Source organism: Mercenaria mercenaria, unplaced genomic scaffold (assembly GCF_021730395.1).
Source record: "Mercenaria mercenaria strain notata unplaced genomic scaffold, MADL_Memer_1 contig_1797, whole genome shotgun sequence".
In the NCBI taxonomy this organism is placed as follows: Eukaryota; Metazoa; Mollusca; class Bivalvia; order Venerida; family Veneridae; genus Mercenaria; species Mercenaria mercenaria.
In genome coordinates, this window is record NW_026459802.1 from 4,037 (window position 1) to 24,433 (window position 20,397).

Sequence of the window (20,397 nt, forward strand, 5' to 3'; positions counted from 1 at the left end):
TTTTCTTGTATTTCTTAGAGTAGATCAAAATGATAAAATCAAAGCTGGTACATTTTTTACTTATATGTTTGTTTGTCAGTACCTTACTCATATTCCTGTCTTCGTCTCTGTCTCTCTTTCGAAAATATCCAAACATTATACAATATACGAATAATAATGCAAAACTACTGCTTTATGCTAAATGTATACTTTCAATTCTCTTCAAGATATTGGCAAAATATCAGATATTGCGTTTTGAAGATACGATGAGTGTATGTACTATACAATTCTAAAATTTGATACAAATATTTTTGACTTTTGCAGATGCGTTCAATGCATAACTAATGTAAAATATATTGTATCGAACACATGCTCCTGGGATCAAACAATGGAATCGTAACCGACCCTTTAGATTAAACATTGCCTTTAAGGTATCTGATCCACAAATAAGCAATATATGAGCGTATAACATTTAAGCTTCACGTAAGGCCATATCAAAATGATTAATAGTTCTTCGGAAAATTTTCAAAAAAAAAAAAAAAAAATGGCAGCGAGCGAGCGATTTTTTTTTCTCAATTTTGAGTTTTTCAGAGGCGGGTAGCTTTTACATGGAGCGAGCGGGTACTTTTTTTTTGCAGTTATGATTATACATGAAGTTAACATTTCTTTAGGAATAACAGAGAACTAAAATATTTACAGTGTGACTAACACAGTAGATAGTTTTTCTATATATGTTTTAAAGATAAAATATGAATGGTTTTACAAATAAATTCTTGCTAAAACTCACTGAATCACTTTGTTTTTATTTTGTATTTATAATTACTAAGGGATGAGTGTCTTATTTTTAATTTTGATTGTTCTACATTAATCTGAAGGCGTGCCCATTTAACGGCAGAGGATGAGGAATATTTAAGACAACACGGGCACCCAAGTGGAATAACATATCTTCTGAAACCCAGTTAGATGGCTTCGAAACATGAGCAACTTTGTGCCCCTAGTGAAACTCAAAAAGGTAGAGGTGAGGGGAAAGTAATAAATCTCTTGACCAATGAGACCAAACGGAGTTGGGCACACAAATGCGTCGACATTGTTTGAATCCCATTGGAATAATTTCTTAACAGATAAGGTTAGCTTAAGTTTTTGTGGTAGAGGTTCATTTCAGTCAAAAATGATAACAGACAGGCAAAAAATGGTCCCAATATGTCCACTCTTAAACGCGTTATTTGTTGTGCTTTGATTGACCAAGAAATTTTGAGTTGGGAAGGTCTGCAGATTCTTTCTTTCAATCAATTCACAGCCAATTAATATATAAACAGGGAAAAAGTGGGTCACAATACGACAGAAATTTTTTTTATATCTACACTACTTATTTGAAACGCTAAACATATTTTTTTTTTAAATTGAATACATCCATTTTGAAAGAATATCTGACTGCCCTACTAAAGAAGTTACGTTCAAAACGATTTGGGCCCGAGACAATTAATGTGATGGATCAGTCAGGATCTGTGAGCATTTTTTTTTAAGAAAGCACTGACTTTGGCTCTAGATCTAAAATATTGAACTAAACAACTGATAACAAATAGTTTGAAAACTTTATCTGAACAATATTTCTATGTTTAATCCAAATATGTTCAATTGAATGCCCGTGGCCGTGCACGTCTTACAAGTCGGGCTTTGTCCTTTTCACTGTATAATTTTAACACTCGTAGAACGTGCCTACTTCATCATCTACCGGCACATCGAAGCACAGACTCTCCAGATTTAAAACAAATGATGAACAACACCATAATTCCTGACTATTTGAGTTTGTGTCATCATTTAGGTCAAAGGGAAGTAACAGTTTTCCCATAGACTTACATTGTAATGTTTTGGGTTATAGCACTTTCCTAACATTTAAACTTTTGATGCCACCTACCCAGGGTGAAAGAACTATTCAAGACCTAAAAGAAAACAGCCAGAAATATATATGTTGACCATCATTTTTGTGCACTTTTTTCACCCGCAAGTCAGTAACCCCCAGTCCGGCAGTGAATTTTTGTTTACATTTCATGAAAATACCAAATCACTAAAACAAGCAAAATTTTCAAACAAAATACACTTCAAATATTTTTTCCTCCATTAATCATGGCTTAGGACTTCAATTTAAGAAATAAAACAGTTTTCAAACATATTCAACAGATATTTCACCAATGAGAGACCACTTTACATCTTAAATATTTGTCTCGGAATACCATATACTTTTTCAACCAATCAAACCCCCTGTTAGTTATTTCCCTTTGACCATCAGCTACATGTATTACGAACGCATGGATTCCGATCAATATCACTTTGACGCATTAAAACAGCGATAAAACGTATTTAACCGTTTTATTTTATGCTCTTCTGTGAAATACTGAAATTTATCAGTGAAATAAAATTGATATTTTCACTGTTATGACGTTATAATGCGATGCACGTGACGTTGCGCGGACAAACTGAATGTAATTTGGTTAAAAACATTAAAAATGCATAAAATAAATAGAAAATTTGTTTGTTTCAGTGTAAGATCGAAATATATTTCACTCGTGAACACGATAATTTAAATTCTCACTCATGGCTGTGCCACTCGTGAAAATAGTATTAAACTAAAGCAAACAAATATCCTCTATATCATTCCGGACCGCGTAATCAGAAAAAAAAAATTCGAAGATTTTTATGTACGTGCGGTCGGGTGAATTTTTTTTCCTTTTTCTCGGGATTAAAATCATTGATGCGGTAGTTCCGACGAACGACAAATCAATTTGGTATGGCCTAAATAGTATTTAAATACGTAATAACACATATTTTACCTTCGTTATACGATTTGTAATGTTCCCTTTTTAACTCCCATTGGGCTTAATGTTTTATATTTCGCAATAGAGTTCATATCTACGTTGCCTGGGATTGAAAGAGGTGTTTTACATTTTATTACCTGTAATGAACAGACGTTATATTAAAAATCGTGACAGTTGATATTTTGCTGAATTTTATTCTGTGGTTTAAAGCTATTACTGTGAAATCATATTAAATATTCGCGGGGGGCTATTTTTCGTGAATTTCGTGGTTGAGTGAATCCGCGAAATATAATCCCAACGAACAAGTAAAATTCCCATTTATTTCATGTCCAAAAGTTGAAATCCACGAATTCATGTCCCCACGAAATTACCATTTTGGCGAAACCACGAAATTTCATGGCCACGAAATGAAATGGTTTTACAGTATTTTATCTGGGGACCTTACACCGCTTTTCTTGAAATTGCACTCGGTGCATCATCATTGAAGTGTTCATGTAAACCGCTGTATGAATACATCTGCGGATGCCTCTAAATTGTATTCATCATGTGTAAATGTCGAGTTCAGCTCAAACCGGGGCTAGAGGGTGTGGACGGTAGCTCCAATTTCAACTACCGTCCATGAACAGGCCCAATCAAACTAAGCCTGAAACATTTTCGTTTATGCCGTGTTGGGCGACCCGTGGTATTATTTAGCCGATCTCGGTTGAAGAAGTATTTATTTTAGTGATGTCCTGTTTGTCCCCGACAATCGATTGTCGATCATTCAATGAGCCAAAGTCGCCGACATCGATTATGAACTTGCATAATCGATTATTTGACACGTAAGCTAGTTTAAAGTATATTCGGGAGTTACGCATCTTTTTGGTGGTTTATCCTCTTTAGGTTCATTTCTTTTCCACTCTTCAAAACGGAGTTAAAACATACTGCATTTGATCAAGGCTGAACACTACTAAATGCAGCCCCTATATAATTCTATATAAACCACACTTCAAAACCAGCTCTGCGAATCTATTTTCTAATATATCAGGTCTTGGCAGCCTACCATCTTTCAAAAGCTAAATGTTAGTGCAACAAAAAATCAAAAGAAAATATGGTGTTAACTTTTATATAAGAAAACTGTGAGCAGCTGAAAACTCACCATCCAAAATACAGCAACTTTTACACCGGTTCCGGCTTGTTGACAGTGGTATTCTTGCACCACTTCCTGTTTTCATAATTGACAATTAAACTTACACCCAAAGTGAATTTATGTCATCTACACAACCTATATTACTTGTAACAATCAACATCAGTGGCATCAATCAGTGTCCAATGAAAAAAATAAGGGGAAAAATAGCACTATATTTTAATCTACTTGTGACGAGACCTCGGAGGCTTACACTGTATTTGGTAGTATACCATATACTATAAGAGAATTTCTTGTTAAATTATTTTCACAAAAACTGCCTTTACCTATTAAAACAATCCAATTGCAATAAACATACCAAGTTTCAGGCCCAAGAAATGAGTACTTATGAAAATATTTCAAGTTTTGTACGGTCATGTAAAAGGCGCCAAATTCAAACAAAAACTGGTGTCCGAGTGGCAAATTCAGTGTTTCACTTTTTAAGCTTTATTCTCAGTTTCGCGTTAAATCTTTGAAAATGACTGGTTGTTTCATACCCGAATGATAACAGTGTATCTAAAAAATAGGCTTTTACATGGCTATTATGGCTAAATAATCTCCCTTTTATTATGAAGTCATACAAATTTTCTGAAAAAAAAAAAAACAACTCTTTTTTTCTGATTTTTTTTTCTGTTTTAGCTTATTTTTTGGCACTTGAAGCAATAAGTACCAGTAAAAATGCATTTTAGATGTTCTTTGATGTCCAAATCAGAATTCAGCACTAATTAAGTGTCAATAAGTTTGTCTGTCTTCGTGCAACAAAGAATAATGGAGACTTACCTTCAAGATAAAAAGGTGTGAAAATCACCATGTCCAATTAGCCACCTGCAGATCTAGCTTAACAATATCACATACTATAAATACTTCAAACCTACCTTTTATATATGTTATTTCAAGGTCTGGCAGAGCTGTTAAAGCATTATTGTGGTATGAAATGTTATTTTTTATGTTAGTAAAGTATGCCCCCTGCCAGCAAAAGGAAAAAAAATAGGCCGACAGCATGGATTTCAGAAAGGTATGCCAAATTTGAGTATAAAAGGTAAAAAGTTCTCTTATGTACAGAATGCTGGCAGAAAGTTTGTTCGGTTGCAGTCAGACACCTTTCAGGCTAGAATTCATGAAGGTAATGATATACTTACATTCAGAGATGTTGATGGTTCTGAAACAAATACTACTCCACTCAGACCCTTGTCTAGGACTCAGACCTTGGCTGAAGAATATGCACACTCTGACTCAAAAGGTATCAGAAATCACCCTGATCTCCTCACAAACAAGCTGTACAGGCCCCTTGAACTGTCTGTTATGTTTAACTCTGAAATAAAGTGCCACATGCTAACTTATAAGTCATGTAATGGTGATTTATACATTGACACTGCCGCCTCTAGGAAATGGGGTCTCGGTTGGTACAAGCGCCTTATATGTACCGAATGTGGATATTGTAGCCAGTTTTACCGCTTATTTGAATCTGTCCTAACTAGGAAAAAAAGGTAGAGAAGCTGCCAAAAGTAATGTAGGACTACAAATAGGTCTTATGTCCACTCCTATTAGTAACACAGGTGCTATTAGAATTTTGGCAAATACTGACATTATACCATCTAGCCCAGCAGGTATGCAAAAACAGTCAAATATGGTAGGGAAAGCTATTGAAAGACTAAATATAGAAAAAATGCATGAGGTTAGGGAAAATATAAAAGCTGAAAATGAGCAATTAGGTTATAAAAATCCCAGACTTGTCCGTGCCGAGGGTGATTCCTGCTACAATAACCCTCTGTTTAACAGTGAGAGCACGCCTTTTCCGGCCGGGACAATTGTTACCTCAACAATTTGTGAAAATAACTCAAAAGATAAGACAATCATGTGGGTAACAAACTCTGTAAGACAGCCTCAAAATTACAAAATCAAGGATATGACATTAAGTGCCCAAATCATAAAGGTAAATGCACTTCAAACTTGGCTGAATCAGATTCCATTGGTAATGAAAACAAATGGAGCCAGAATGTTGTCCGAGATATTAATCAAGATCTTGACATTGCCTTCTTTACTGGGGATGGGGATTCCAAAAGTCATGCTGGTGTAACACGGTGGCGATACCCTGGGTATGCAGGGGTGCAAAATGGCGGTGGAATCTCTCGATTCAGGTAACATTTTTCATTATTACTGTCTTAATACTTAACCAATTTTAACGAAATAAAGACGAGTGCCCGCTCATAAGAATACTACACCCTCGGCTATAAAGCTTGGGCTCCTGAGTTTCGTAGTTTTTGTGAAAAGTGCAACGGCGCAACCTGACGGGGAAAAAATGCAACTGCTATGTAGGGGGGCATTTTTATGAAAATGACTAAACCAACTATCCCCGTGTGTTTCGAAAAACGGCTTGTAGGGTGGAACCGGGCTTGACATGTTCCAAAGCTGTTGTAGAACTTTAGCAAGTGAAATCGCCAGTTTTCGGCGATTCCAGGCGATGGAAAGGAAATGCTATGTGGGGGAGGTGTTTTCATTATGTTATGTGGGGGTGCTTTTGACATGTGGGGGTGACTTAATTGGCTGCTAGAGACACGCAATAATACGGACAAATAAAGCCAGCGAAAAATACTTTTAACTGTTAAAGGCATATTATATGTCAATATATATTGTGATGATGCCCGTCCGTTCGTCCTTGCATGTTTCTTCTCATACATCGTTGGCACTAGAATCTTGAAACTTGATCACGATACTGCTATGGCCTTTGGAGAGTGCATTTTCATACGACACCTAGATATAAAGCTGTAGGTGTCATAAGGGGCCTAGATCTATTATATTAAATTTGGTCATAACTTGTTCTAAATTAGTACTTGACCGATTTGGCTAATAATCAAATAACAACCTTGTTGAGAAGACGTTCAATTATATTCTTTAATATTTGACCTTTAGGCATACAGACACTAAATAGAAAAATGGCGCGTAATAATGGCGGATACAAATTGTCCTCAGTTTTGTTTGCTCTGTAGAGCTATTTTCCTTATTTTCTTTGCAATTGTTTTGCTAAAATCACATGACAGATCTATGCTTGACATGTAGGTAGCATTTTCATAATGAAATAACAACATGACAAAATTTTTCATGGAAACGTAGATCATACACAACCAGTATAATTTGGGGTCTCATTTTTAGCTGATTTTGCAGTTTGTGTGTTTGATTGAAATTATTTTTCTTGCATCAAACATGACCCCCACTTTTCTTTTGATTTTTAGTTAGCACTGACAATATTCTTCAAGAAAATGTAAGTTACAGACATTTAAAATGGGTCCTGATGTGTGCTGCGGTCATTGGAAATAGGTCAGTGTTATATAGGATAAAGAACAACTATTTGACTTTTCATCTTTACTTTTAAAAGTCGGAACATAGTCATTTTGATGTCCATCTGATATTTGACATCTACTGTTTAAACCCTAAAAGCAGTTAGTTTGCTGTAATATTTTTTATTACTTCACACATTTGACTCGTATTCACAAATACCAATTCTTGTGACAAGATGTTCACTTTGATCTATTTAAGTATGATAATGTCCTTCATTTTACTTTGATCTTTGCGTTTAAAAATCAGAAATAATTAATTTCCCCATAGCCTTTGTCAACTTGGCTGTAATGTAAACTGAACAATCCATGCGACAAAAAAGCGGCGTATGGTAACATTCATAAAAACTCTTTTAAAGAAATTGGAAAAAAAAATATTAAAGGTGGCATTAGAAGTTGTATTGTACTGAAATATAGTCATGACAGTTGAAAATTAAAATATTCTATGGTTCTAAGTGGTAAAGCAGTTATCATTAATTAGCATTAATTTGATAAATAGGAAAATTGCCAAGTGTCTTACCGTGAAAAAGTTATCATGAAGGTCATGGTAACACGTCTATATATCAATGTAAAGGTAATATGAAAAAGAGTAAAGTATGTGAGTTTCAAAGACATCAATTAAGAAATTAAATATTTTTATGATATGTTTACGTTTTGTGTGTGAGAGAGAGAGGCCAACAAAGATATTGCCCCCGATTTAACGGATACGGGGATAAAAACACAGGGAATATTATCAAAATACAAGTACGAATCTGAGCGGACGGAGTTGACAATATGTTCCAGAGATATGTACCCAAATGTGCCCGTAGAAGGCATTCATATGTTTACTTCACATCCACCTTCAAAAGTAAAAATTCTTGAAAAGATTTTTTCCATTGGGATAATTTCTATCCATATTATATATATACTTTATATATCAAATGATCATATCACTGCGTGCCTCTAGCAGCCTAGCAGCCAGTTAAGTCACCCCCACATGTCAAAAGCACCCCCACATAACATAATGGAAACACCTCCCCCACATAGCATTTCCTTTCAATCGCCCGGAAATGCCGAAAACTGGCGATTTCACTTGCTGAAGTTCTACAATAGCTTTGGAACGTGTCAAGCCCGGTTCCGCCCTACAAGCCGTTTATCGAAACACACGGGGATAGTTGGTTTAGTCATTTTCATAAAAATGCCTCCCCCCCCCCTACATAGCAGTTGCATATTTTTCCGTCAGAATGCGCCGTTGCACTTTTCACAAAAACTACGAAACTCAGGAGCCCAAGCTTTATAGCCGAGGGTGTAGTATTCTTATGAGCGGGCACTCGTCTTTATTTCGTTAAAATTGGTTAAGTATTAAGACAGTAATAATGAAAAATGTTACCTGAATCGAGAGATTCCACCGCCATTTTGCACCCCTGCATACCCAGGATATCGCCACCGTGTGTAAGTGCAGTACAGAAAAGCCATGTCATTCACCCCAATGACTTAAGACATATGAGCAACTCCCTTAAGAGAGAATTAAATAAGGTCCTTTTTAGCAAGACCATGTTTACCGGCCAATTCAGAGCTAACTACAGGAACAGATTCTCCCTATCTGTCCGGGCCCGGTGTGTGGCTGAGCTGAAAAAAGCCCACACTATTTATAGAGGAGACCTCAGCCTTATAAAACAGAAAATGCCAAACATAATATCTTCAATTATTATGTGTTTCAAGGGCTACTGCGGAGACTTCTGTAAAATGCACAGTTTAGTTTGCACCGGTTTTACCGCAGAGTAAAATATTTTCTCCCAGCTAATAAAAAACTGAAAATGACTAAGTCTGATGAAGAAATGCTAAGGGCATGTCTTCAGTCATTCCTAGGCCCTTCAAGTTTAGAACAAACTAGATTCCTAACATCAACCCAAAATTGTGAAGCAGTAAACAAATCATATCAGACTTGTATGCCCAAAAATCAAACATTTTCTCGGAACTGTTTCGGTAGAATACATGGTCAGATTCTTCAACTGAACTATGGTTTTGCTGATTCTGTACTGATTAAATGTAAGTCTTTGGGTGCTTCTCTAGCTAAGGGTACTTCTGTGATTAAACATTTGCTGAGAACCGACTCTGTTCATCGCAGACGTAAGACATCACACTATAAGCTAAAGGCAAAATTGTCCCGGTATGCAAGCCGTACTAGGCGTTACAAAGTACATGAACAGTTGCATTATTCCAAGGGATTAACTGACATAAAGCCTGATTTAAGAAATATCCCTCATTTATCAGACCATTCATATGCATGCTAAGTGATGTGTAACTTGCTAACCATTTTTAGATGTGTCAGCTGTACAGCAATAGTGCTATTTCATATATCCCCCACACCGCCCCCCCCAGCCTTTTAAGTAACTGTTTTGTATATATGTATATATGTATATAGTCAAATCAACATGTATAAATACAAATTAAGAGTAATAAGTACCAAATTATACAGTCTGGGTATGAGTGGCCATTAAAATTATGCCCGAAACACCGCTCCTCACACCTACGCCTTTCATTGTTTATGTTTTGCGGTTCAAGGCTTAAATGTGTCACGTTACAACATAGCGAAAATTCACATAAATGCGACACATCCAGTCCATCCGGTAGTTCGTAAGAGTTTACAGAACACATATATATAAGTCTGTGCACATATCGGTATTTAGAACTGGGGTCCTGGGGGAATTTGACCCTCAGGCGCCCGTAAGCAAGAAAATTTGAGTTGGACCGAGTGCCTGTCCACTTTAAACAGCCTTTTTGGCCAAAATTTTCTGTTTTACTTAGCATTCTGGCTTGCAAAGCCTGAAAATATTGATTTGCATTCATTGTTTACAATATAAACAAATTTCAACTGCAGACGACAACATTTATTTTAAAGAGTGTTCCTCTTATAGGCTGAACACTACTAAATGCAGCCTCTATATAATTCTATATAAACCACACTTCAAAACCAGCTCTGCAAATCTATTTTCTAATATATCAGGTCTTGGCAGCCTACCATCTTTCAAAAGCTAAATGTTAGTGCAACAAAAAAATCAAAAGAAAATATGGTGTTAATTTTTTTTAAGAAAACTGTGAGCAGCTGAAAACTCACCATCCAAAAATCAGCAACTTTTACACCGGTTCCGGCTTGTTGACAGTGGTATTCTTGCACCACTTCCTGTTTTCATAATTGACAATTAAACTTACCCAAAGTGAATTTATGTCATCTACACAACTTATATTACTTGTAACAATCAACATCAGTGGCATCAATCAGTGTCCAATGAAAAAAAATAAGGGGAAAAAATTGCACTATATTTTAATTGGGTCTGCTTGTGACTAGACCTAGGAGGCTTACACTGTATTTGGTAGTGATCAGCCTCAAAATAGTAATGCAATCAAAGCTATATTCCCCTATCCAGGGAATATTATACAACCAGTGTGAAAGTAGTTTGGATTCTGCAAGATATATAAAGGTGCAGCAGCGAAAGAAAATTAAAAAATGGGGAGTGTTGTTTGCCGATTATGCAGTAAAGACCGAAAATAATGGTACCCCGCCCACTTTCGTAATGTAAGTTGATTTACTTCATAAGTTCAATCAGCATTGTGCTTCTAGATACGGTTTTTATGTCTACCTTTCAAATGGACCATTAAATTTTAAATGTAATGTATGACAGAAGTTTTCTAAGTTTGATAATTTAAAGAGACAACAAAATGCATTCTGAAAATTGACTTGGCCATTTAAAGGCGTACGCTAGAATTCCCTGTATTTGAGATGGGCGAACATTTTCCCAATAACAGAATTTCTTTAAACTTTGGATATTGAAGGACAATCATCTAAGAAACAAAAATATGCAATAAAAATCATAGGTCACCGGTATGGAAAAAGAGTTATCTGCCCTTGAAAACGTCATTTTTGGTGGAAATGCCGTTTTCAAGGGCAGATAACTCTCTTTCAATACCGGTGACCTATGATTTTTATTGCATTTTTTTTTGTTTCTTATATGATTGTCCTTCGATATCCAAAGTTTGAAGACATTCTGTTATTGGGAAGATTTTCGCAACAAATTCTAGCATACGTCCTTAATAGTAAATGACGGAAACATGTAAACAACATTTTTCAAAATGCAACAAAAACCAATTATACAACAATGTACACAAACTAGTAAAGCATATACATATGACTACTAAAGGGCAATATAACACTATATCACCCAAAACATAAAAATTATCAAAGGTTGGGTCCCAAAATTACGCATTTACTGAAGGGCAATATAAAATTATATTAACCCTTAATATAAAGAATTGCAACAAACATCAACAAAACACGTAATAATAATATAGACCATTTGCGGAAATAATCCTTTAGAAAATATTAAGACTAAATTTGGGTGGGAGGGTGGGTCAATTAATTTGTATTGTGTTTATTCTTTTTTCCAATATGGCGGATCCAAATTATGCATAAATTATCTTATCGGACTTACTCAAAGACTGCAACTTCGCCCACTAATATTTCGACCCAGAGTCTTTCCGAACCAGCTCTTAAGAAGTTTAAAAGAAAGCATCCATAAATACATTTATTTAATAATAAATTGAGCTTTATGTCTACCTTTCAAATGGACCATTAAATTTTAAATGTAATGTATGACAGAAGTTTTCTAAGTTTGATAATTTAAAGAGACAACAAAATGCATTCTGAAAATTGACTTGGCCATTTAATAGTAAATGACGGAAACATGTAAACAACATTTTTCAAAATGCAACAAAAACCAATTATACAACAATGTACACAAACTAGTAAAGCATATACATATGACTACTAAAGGGCAATATAACACTATATCACCCAAAACATAAAAATTATCAAAGGTTGGGTCCCAAAATTACGCCACAGATTGTGGATTTTTAATATACAGCTGTAGATGTGTAATTTAATAAACAAGAAGAAGAATAGGTATAAATAGAAAATTAGAAATAAAAAATTGGAGGGCATTAAAGTTTTAACCAATAATAAAATGTACAAATAGGTGTTTTAGGTCTGAAAGCATGGTCAGTTTCTCAGTGACTCCTGATAGTCCCACAGATGTTTGGGTGCAAATAATACAAATATGCCACATTTTACCTCTATAAATAAAAGATACTTTTTATTAGCTACATTGATATCTGCATACAAGGGCTAAAACTTCACATACAAATAACATTGATTCTGCTAATTATATGCTAATACAGTTAGTCAAGTGCGCTAATGGGTAATAAGTTACAGAAGGTTCAGTGTGAAAGTCCGATTATTTTCCGATTAATCGCTCAGAAGGCCTTACGATTATATCCGCTTAATCGATTATTATTATGCTGTCCGATTATCATCACTAATTTATTTTTTGTTTACCAGTGAATTATAGAGTTTTCTCAGTGAAATTAAAGTGATAATCCACAGTTTTTAAACAGCAGATTATCATTTTTATTTTTCACTGTTTTTGCCGTACTAGCTCCAGTCCTCCGTCGCGACTGAAGTCAAATTGTATACCGAGCGTTTTGAATACTGGGGACCATAATGACGATGACGTCGTTAAAATGACGTCATTTGTGTTATACTTTCTGTTGACCATTCCCGCGATTTTCGACATTTTATAAATTACGCAACAAAAGTAGAGTTTTACACAATAAATAAAAGGAAAATTTGTATTTCACTCGTGAGCACCAAAAAAGTCATTTTCATTCGTGGCTACGCCACTCGTGAAAATATCAGTTTTTGATGCACACTTGTGAAATAAAATTGATATTTCACAGAAACAAACAAATATCCTCTATATCTTTATGCAATATCATTCTCTTTGTTTTTCTAGTCTTCAGTAATTTTATACATCGAGTTCATCCAAAAATAACTTTTGAACTCCAACGCGAAATCAGCGATCGTTTGACCGGCTTCACATTATCGTGCTTGAAGTTCAAATAAACAGACAGTTATGTACATATTATTGTACGACATTTATGATAATTATTACATAAGAACATAAACAAAGATATGTATGGTATTACCTTATTAGACTGTATATGAACGCAGAAAGTAAATAACACGCAAGATCTGATTAGATATACATTTGTACACCTAGATAACACTAGGATAACAAACTATTTCGAGCACATTTACAAGAAATTAAAGCGTATTTGCACATTGTCACACGTTTATCTACCTTATGAAGGAAGAAACATACCTACGTTGATAAATCTGTATTTTTAGTGCAATATGAATATTTTGATTACAGTCTGAATTAGATCCAAATGTTGTATTTTTATATAGCTCTTTTAAGTGGCGATGACGACTGGTATTCTTAAAGTAGCTGACAATTTTCCCACATAAGTCTCAGTTCTAAGCGCATGGTAATCTTTTCTAAATAGTCCAGTATCATCCGGGATCAAAGATTGTTACACTGTGTAATACTTAAATACTTTTCCAGGTTTTAATGTAACGTTTCAAAGCCATTTTCTACGGCGTTCCGTTAGGGCCAGCGCCTGCCCCCTGTGAACACGGAGCGCGAAGGCACGGCGGCTCTATGGCGCGACAGTACGATGGCAAAGCGCGACAGTACGATGGTAACAACACGATAGTATGATGGCGAAGTGCGATAGTATGATGGAGAAGCGTGACATTACGATGTTGACAGTCCGTCGCGCTTCGCCATCTTACTGTCGCGCTTAGTCACCGTATTGTCGCGCTTTGCCACTGCACTGTCGCGTTTACCATCGTAGGGACACCATCGTAATGTCGCATTCCGCTATCGTACAGTCGCGCTTCGCCATCGCACTGACGCACTTCACCATCGTAGGGACACCATCGTACTGTCGCGCTTCACCATCGTACTATGGCGCTTCGCTATCGCACTGTCCTGCTTCAACATCATAGTGTCACCACCGTACTGTGGCACTTCGCCATCGTACTGTCGTGCTTCACCAACTTAAGGGCCGGCTTTAATGTATAGAATTGTACGGTCAGACGGAGGGACGTGATTTAGATTTTCTGACTAATAATCTTGTTTAACATAAATTTACACTTTTATTCAATACGTTTCTTCAATTGAAACTTTAAGGTCAATGGTAAAAAGACAGGGTTGTTCAGGTAAGCGGAGACAGACAACTGTATTCTAGACCTAATTAACACTTTTGCATAAAATTTACCCTAACATTTATACAACAGTGTGTTTTTATTATTTTAAGCCGACACTACATACTTTTAACGTTTCATGGCTTAAAATATTTGAGCTGATTAAACAACACTTTCGCACAAAACAATTAATTACATGTAAATACATTATCATTTTCTTTTCCACATAGAGGTTAACTTTGTTCATAAATATCATTCGGTTGGCGACATTAGTTTTTATCATCCCTCAAGTAAACAATGTAAAATGGCCATAGACCAACGGAGTCTATTTTGGAATAATACATTTCAAATAATATTAAGGTATGATGTTTTTAATATCATCATGCCAGATGATATTCATTTGAGTAACACTCTAATAGGGTATTTTTATTTGAATTACATCAGGTCTGGTGATATTAATTTCAATAATACCCGTGCCGAAAAGCGTTCCAAATATTTGGTCATTGTACAGTTGACAATACTATACATTGTATACAACACAGGGTTTAATTTAAGTCGGCCCTTATTATGTAAACAGAGAAAAGAGAGTAAAACGCGACAGTACGATGGTGAAGCGCGACAGTACGTTGGTGAAGTGCGACAGTACGATGGTGACATTACGATGATGAAGCGCAACAGTGCGATGGCGAAGCACGACAGTACGATGGTGAAGCGCGAAAGTATAATGGTGACACTAAGATGGTGAGGCTATAAACTATAAATAATTGCTCTTTTCGCCCTTACGAACTTAATTATCATCGTGAGGAAACATTAAATTAAATCACTCAAATTAAAGACGGCAACAGAATTTCAAGAAGTCATAAAAAATCTATCAATTTTCAAGAAGTCATAAAAAATCTATCAAGTTATCTACTTACCTGTACATCTACATACAGGATTCGTAAAAACGCTTTGTTGTAGCATATACAATGTAATTATAATGGTAACAAATGGTAATTAGAAAATAGTAAAACCCTTGTGACCTCTCTAGAGGCCGTACTTTTCAATAGATCTTCATGAAAATTGGTCAGAATGTTCAACTTGATGATATCTAGTCAAGTTCGAAACTGGGTCACGTGCCATCAAAAACTAGGTCAGTAGGTTAAATAATAGAAAAACCTTGTGACCTCTCTAGAGGCCATATTTTTCATGGGATCTGTATGAAAGTTGGTCTGAATATTCATCTCCAATAAATCTTATAATAATAAAACTAATATAACAGCCGAAACATCATTTGTGGCATGCATAGAAAAGGCAAACGGATCTTTAACTAGCTGCAGACCATTAATTCGTCGATAATTAGCGTTCAAATTGCCAGGCAGATTTGATAAGTCCATAATATAAATATTTATATTCATAAAAGAGGAATAAGTACAAGAATCGTATGAAAGAATAAAATTTTATTGCCATCAATTGAAAGAAAATCCGGACAAGTAAGTATCTGCCTATACTACATACATTTTAAACTGAAAGAGAGTAAAACACCATTACAATACAAATATTTATATTCTCCCTATTTGTTCAGTTGAAAATCATGACGTTCGTTTTACTTTAACCGCAAAAGGAAATGCGCCAAAGTTATAACGCCGCTATGTGATAACGTGCCGCAGTTTTGACGATGTCTGTATGCAGCAGGGGAGAAGTCGTTCTGTTTGGTGATCTGAATTACCGTGAAGCTGATTTAAATATTAAAAACAACAAAACATGATTAATAAATTAAAGAAAAAACACCTTATAAAAGAATCGAAAAAAAACATAAAAAAAAAGAAAAACAAAAAGGAAAAAAGAAATCAGGCTTGGGGAGTTCATGTGAAAAGTAAGACAGTATCTGATTGGCAAACAATCTTACTAAAGTACTTGATCTTCTAAACGAAGATCTGAGAACGGCCCATTCACATACGTCTTCTGTATATTTTGGATTTCCAGTATCGCTATTTTTATTTTAACCAATCAGACGACTTGTTCGAATGTCAAAGAGTAAGAAAATGTGCAGTCATTCCAGGGTTCGAACCCGGGCATTCCAGGGCTCGAACCCGGGTCCCCTCGCTTACAAAGCAAGTGGTCTACCGACTGAGCTAACCGGCTATCTTACAAATTACGACAAAATAATTATCAAAAGTCAAGGCTACAGATAGATTTGCAAAATGTTGTAAGCTAGCGAAAGGGTCGTCAGAACGAGGCTATGAATAGGTCGTTCTCAGATCCTAAGCGTAGCGTAATAGGATATGTACTTTAGTCAGATTGATTGGCAAATTGACAGTGAATCGTATACGCATTTCATGATCATGTATACTGATCATATTATGTCGTTTATTTTGCATAAACACACATCCCCTTCCTCCTGCTTAAAAAGTAAATTCATTTCTGGACTTGACAGTAACATTAATAAAACAAGGCAGTCTGAAAGACAGCTAAATCCCCCGCCACTGCTATGGATAGTGAAAGGGTAAACCTTTGATTTTAGCTGTGACGTTGACCTTGAACTGACATGGCTGACTCATGAATTCTGCACAACGTCTTGATGAGGTGATCATTTGACCCAAGTTTCATGAAAATCCTTCAAGGGTTTAGGAGATACAGAGCTGGAACCTTTGACCTTCAGTTCTGACCTTGACCTTGAATTGACATGGCTGACTCATGAGTTCTTGATGAGCTGATCATTTGACCCAAGTTTGATGAAAATCCGGGTTTAGGAGATACAGAGTGGACACAAAATGGAAGGCTCAAACCTTCGACCCTTAGTTGTGACCTTGACCTTGAGCTGGCATGGTTGACTCATAGTTTCTGCACATCGTTTTGATGAGGTAATCGTTTTACCCAAGTTTTATAAAATTCCTTCAAGGGGTTTAGGAGATATAGAGCGGACACGAAATGGAAGGCTCAAACCTTTGACCTTCAGTTGTGACCTTGGCCTTGAGCCGACATGGCTGACTCATAAGCTCTGCACATCGCCTTGATGAGGTGATCGTTTGACCCAAGTTTGATGAAAATCCTTCAAGGAGTTTAGGAGATATTGAGCGGACACAAAATGGAAGGTTCAAACCTTTGACCTTGAGTTGTGACCTTGACCTTGACCTTGAGCCGACAAGGCTGACCCATGGGTTCTGCACATCGTCTTGATGAGGTGATCATTTGTTCCAAGTTTCCAAGAGATATGGACCGGACACGATTTTGTTACGGACGGAAGGACGGACGCAGACCATTCCTATAATCCCTCATCCACGGCGGGGGATTAAAAAATAAAACTGTATTGCTGTATTGCATCCTGCATGTTCACGTCAGTTTTAGTATGGATTATTTTTAGTTAAACGCAATGTTGTTTAAATGATGAAAATTGTACTTTCTAACATTACTGAACGCCATAAAATAGAAAGCCCCAAAGCACATAGGTTCCTATCAGTTTGATGACAGATTTATATTTTAAATATTTTTGTTTTAGATATAATTCCTGTATGGATATAATAGTGTGATTTAGGCAGATTCAATTTTCCCTTTCAAAAAGAAGTTTCATTTATGTAATTCTAACGTGGCAAGTACATTTGGTGTTTGACTGAAGTCGAATTCTAGACTTAACGTTTTAATTCATGGTAATTACTTTATGCGAGCTAGATAGCTACTTTACCTTTTCGAGCAACTCGATTGTAAAGTTTTTGTTACTTTACCTGAAGTATTACCTTCTTTGTATCTATTATGCAATAAAAAGGTGATATACGTCTCAGGTTGTGGTTCATTTCTACGATATAAATTGACATGTAATACATTTTACCGATGCCCTTCATAACAGGAAGTTTGACAACCATTTAGTACAATACTGTCCATACAGTGTATTGTAAACGGTGTATGTTACCATAATTTGAATTTGAGATAACGAATTATGGAGTTCTCAAATTGCAATTTTAGAAATTTAACTGCTTCCTTAACCAAAATGTGCATACTACAACGGAAAGCCGCACTCTGATGTTAAAATACTGTTCTTTTTGCCATTAGAGGAAAACGTGGTCGGTAAACTGAGATATAAAACTGAAACTTCATTGTGTTGATTAATTAGTTTCCATATCTACATTTTCAACATATCTATTTAATTTTTAGAATGATGCTTTTAATTAAGGTTATTTTTTCCCATTTTTACAAGAATCCATGATTCTAATAAGCACTATAATAATATTTGGAAAAGTTCAACACTATTACTGTACTGGTGGATGGTACTAATGTTCAGCTAAAGAAAATAGTCCCTCGAAAATCTACACTCAGGTTACCGGTTTATAAGCAATGTTTGAAGTGATCCGTTGTCTTGTGTCGTCCGTCAACAATTATAAGGTAATACTCAAGAGGTCACAACTTTGGACAAGCCTTAACGGTACCTGGTCGAAATGTTTATTTGTACGGATCTTGGTCAGGTACAAAATCATTTCAGTGGGAATGCCAAACAGAAGGCTTACATATTTTTGTATGTAGTAGTTCTAATACTTTTGGAAATGCTTCCGTTCATGAAACTGTTTTGATTTCCAAATTGGTAAAAGAGTAATGTTACAAAACAGTCAAAGTTGACAAAATATTAAAGTACAATACATAATGGATTTGAATTGAACCGTGTTAACAAAATAAGTCAACAACGTATTTTTATATATTAGTCCAAAAGAGGTTATTATTAATAAAATTGTCTTAACGTATAGTTATACTTGTTACACTTACAAGTTAAAGTTTCCAACTTTTCACTTTAATAAAAAGTTGGCCAAAGTGAAAAGTGACAAAAAGTAGGCATTTTCAAAGAAAGTATTTACAATAGTTGTAAACTAGTATAACCTTTTAAAGATGTTGATCAAAATCATGTTTTGTTACAGAAAAGATGTTTTACGTCAATACGAAGAATGAAAAGCTAGTAAATGGGAAAATATTGAAAGGGTTTTATGATTCAAACTGATAGTAACCCCGCCTCAATCAAAACAAAATATGCGCGCGGCACTTTTCACCTGAATAAATAAATTTACCAATTTTCTAATACTAATGTTTAGAATCTCTACGAATCATTGTATATAGTGAATAAAATCTGTAAGAAGATCGTTTAGAAAGGGCAAATGCAATAAAGCAAATAAATAGCACTATCAGTTTGACTGAGTCTAAGCATGTCTGCTAATAAAATCTGCAAAAATTCCTTCTAACACCATAACCTCCCTAACGATCATTAGATACAGTAAACTGAATGATTACTCGCAGTTGTGGTATAACATTCGAAGCTCATAGCAAATTTAGTCAGTGTTTCACACCGATGGTTGATCTATAAACTTTAAATCAGCCGGCCGCGACCAAATTCTGAAAAGCTCATAAGGATAAAATATTTGCATGAAAATCTTTCGTCTTTCTAAACATTATGACTTGCGAATCGCATTTAAAAATAATAAAATGAAAAAAAAAAGATAAAATATTAAACACTTTGATCTCATTTTTGTTTAACTCTTTCGTTGCAAAATCAAGATCCACCTTGAATGAAATAGATACTTTTGGCGGTCAGGACCATTCCTCTCAATTCGATGGTATATGAACAATGACAGAAAACCACTGGAATTGCTCTTGTTAGTTTTTATATTTGCTCTGGTCGTTGAGTCCCTAGCGGTGGTTCGCTGGAGCGGATAAATTGCCACGATGGAGTTTAAAAAGATTACATTCTGCTAATCACACATTTCAATTATTTCTATTGAAAACAGCATTATTACTTTACATTTATTGCATACTTCCTTTAGACTCCTTTCAATGCTCTGCTGTTATATTTGGACAATCGCATCGCACCTAGTATGTTCGTATCCTCCGTAAAATATATTCCTGGTAAACCATGTGACAAAATAAACTGAACGTCGTCTGATATATACGCTCACCGTTCTTACCGCAAAAATGCTTTCGGTGCCTGGTATTTGTTATTGCGCATCTGTGTTCAGTTTTGAAAAGAAGGGACAATCATTGAACAAAGTATCAATTAGATGATTTTAAACA